We start from the raw sequence: 3,140 nt of genomic DNA, 5'->3' as shown, positions 1-3,140 counted from the left end.
AATTTCACATTCTTCCATATGTTATCGCACTTAGGCTTACATCGCTTATAATATGACACAAAAATCTTCATTTAGTATAAACCTCAAATTTTCTTCTGCTCTATATGTTCTACTATATGCTGATAGATTACATTATAATGCTAACATTGCGTTAACATTATGTATAAAAACAGTCTAACGGTATCGCCTTATACGAGCTACTTTCATTTCTCCTACATTTACGATAGCAATTTTGCATAAAACATTAAGTGCTATTATGTTATTTATTTATTTATTTATTTATTCTACTTATACAAGAAACTCAACTAAAACAAATTGATAGTTGAGTTCAATTGACTCTTAAAGGAAATCTTAAATTAATTAATATTAAAATTTAGTATAAGTATAATAAGAAGAAGAAAAAAAGCATGTACACAACTAGCCTAGAGCCACACCCACAACCGGTACAGAATTAAATTGCAAATGAACCCCTAAGCCATCGCAAACATGCATAAGTTTGCCAACCGCTAATAGTTAACAACAATTAATGTTCGACTCATCGTGACTTTTTAAGATTAAGAGCGAGTTTAAGTACGACATTATATGAAGACTATGCCTTGCTAAATATTCAATTCCTTCTTAGACGAGCTCGAGAAGCCCAGGCGTTCGAAAATATAAGTTTGTAAGCCAGTAGTTAGGCTGTACAAGCAGACTAAAGACAAACCAAAAATTGGAGAAAAGCCTTTTTTCCATAATCATCTCCAAGCGGTCAGGCTTAAGTAGATTACATATATTCGAAATTTAGAATACCTTCTTATACAACAAACATTTCGCGTCTATGGAATTCGTGTTACATTTTTACCTTTCCTGATATTACCGGTTTTGGCACAAGTGTACATTAACCATGTGCGGATAGATGCAGCATCCAGATTTTTTTATTATACGGACCGATTCAGAATCACGTTAAGCATATCTGTCCGCCTGTCCGTCTTATTTTCTTCAATCCGCATGCCTCAATCTTTGAGATAGTTCGATGAAATTCAGTACGCTGGCGTGTTTCGGATCAAGGTCAAGCGCTATTGAAAATGGTTCGGATCGGGCTACTTTTTTGACCACTAATCGTATAACAGCTTACTTTAACAAGCCAATATATGAATAATTGTGGGATGATGTAGAGTATTTAATAATAAGTCGTGCTCCACTATAGCCCTTTTATTGGTTAAGTAAATGCTTTATTTTACTTTTCAAATATTTTTGTGGTGTGGAGATTTTACCGCGAATATCGCAAATATAAATTATAATTATGCTACGTCTCACCTGATGTTCGTTTTTATTTGCCTCTTATTTAATTGGTAATGAGAAGCTAATCTGCAAATTTAAATCTTCATTTTTGTGTAGATTCCCTTTGTGACGTGCCCACAGTATAAACTAGACAGGCCTCAAAGTATTGTAAACCGTATAACGCGCTTTGTTTATAATGTTAAACTCAGAGACCACATCTCCTCCCGCGTTCGTTAATGAAGTAGCCTTGTCATTAACCACCGAGATTATATTAAAATTAACTAACTATTGGCAACCAGGAACAGATTTGACCAGAAATCATACTTTGATTAATTTTCCATTATCCCTTCAGTAGTTGTACATATTAAAAACAGTTAAGCCAATTTTCGAATCAAAATCACGAGAGAGAACAAAAATTTGAGATCACGCAATACGCCCTTCATGCAAAATTCTCTCTTGCCAAGACGTTGTAAATTATTTCTGCTACGAAACTCTCCGCATTAGAAAAATTTAACAACTATTTAAGAGGCTATGCCTTTCATAATTTAAGGTCTGTATTTATCCAAAATCCGGGCGGCTCAATTTCTATTGAGAGCCGATGCATATCAACTTAATCAACTTACGATGAACACAAAAGATCAATTTAATTAACTCTCTTTGATTATGAAACACGAATCGTACTTAAAGTTATTAAAATAATGTAAACATTTCCTAAACTCTCTTATGTTCAGGTGATAAAAAGAAATTCTATACATAGCATATATTGTTTCTCCATTAGAATAACGTAAAATGTAATGTAACAGCACCTACATAAACGTTTCAGGCACAAATTAACAGTAAATACAAGCAAATTACGCTCTCAGAGAAGAGAGCAGAGATTAACATAGCATAGTAAATTGCAAATAGGAAAACAACATCATAATGATAATGATGACGATTTGAATAAAAGAAATCTCACAGAACTTAGAAGAGAGTGAAAAGTGAGCGACTAATTGTAAACTAAATATGAAATGAGTAACAGAAGAATTGTACACACAACCGCAAGGCCAAAAAAACCATTTACATACATTCGAATTGATGGATGAGCTAACGGTACTTGCTATACGTGTTAAAGAACAGCGGAGGTGTACGTACGTATGGACATTACACTACATTCTGAGAGTAATAAGCATCCCTTTAAAAAAAAAAAAACAACAAAAACAAAAAAAAGCAAAAAAACGTAATTCTGTTGTTCATATTAACGACGATGATGATGATGATGATGATGATGATGATGATGATGATGATGATGACGTTACACTTTGGTGAGATAAACACATAGTCAGAGATGACGATAATGATGATGATGACGATGCGAGTACGAGTGGGTAAAAATCGTAAAGAAGAGGGTCGTTTTTAGTTAAAGTTGCTATATGTTGGTGTTGTGTGCGCTTTTTTTATACTGTACTGTTTGTATTTTGAATCAGCTGCAACGGTAAAAATTGGAAATATTTTGTCGCGTAGCACCGTGTTTTAACAGTAGCGAACAGAACGTCGCGGCGAAAAGACACGCGCTGTTCCTTTTGGAATTGAAAAAAGCATAGAGTACATAAAAGAAAAACACAAAATATCAAAAAGAATAAGAAAATTGTTTTGTGTTTTCAAAAAAAATTCAAAAACTAAAAGCAACAACAAGTTCTCAAAACGTGAAATATTCGAAATTATTATTAAAGAAACATCAAAAAGTTTTGAAATATGTAAACAAATGCATAAAAATGATTTAAAATTCAATAATAATGAGAGAGAATCAAGTAAGCGTTCATACAATATGTAAGAAAAGTCACCAATGAAAAATTTCGGAAAAATATTTTAAAACATTTTTTTTTTTTTTTTTTTTTTTT

The sequence above is a fragment of the Glossina fuscipes genome, unplaced genomic scaffold, assembly GCF_014805625.2.
Source record: "Glossina fuscipes isolate IAEA_lab_2018 unplaced genomic scaffold, Yale_Gfus_2 3, whole genome shotgun sequence".
NCBI lineage: Eukaryota > Metazoa > Arthropoda > Insecta > Diptera > Glossinidae > Glossina > Glossina fuscipes.
Note: the sequence above shows the minus strand (reverse complement) of the source record.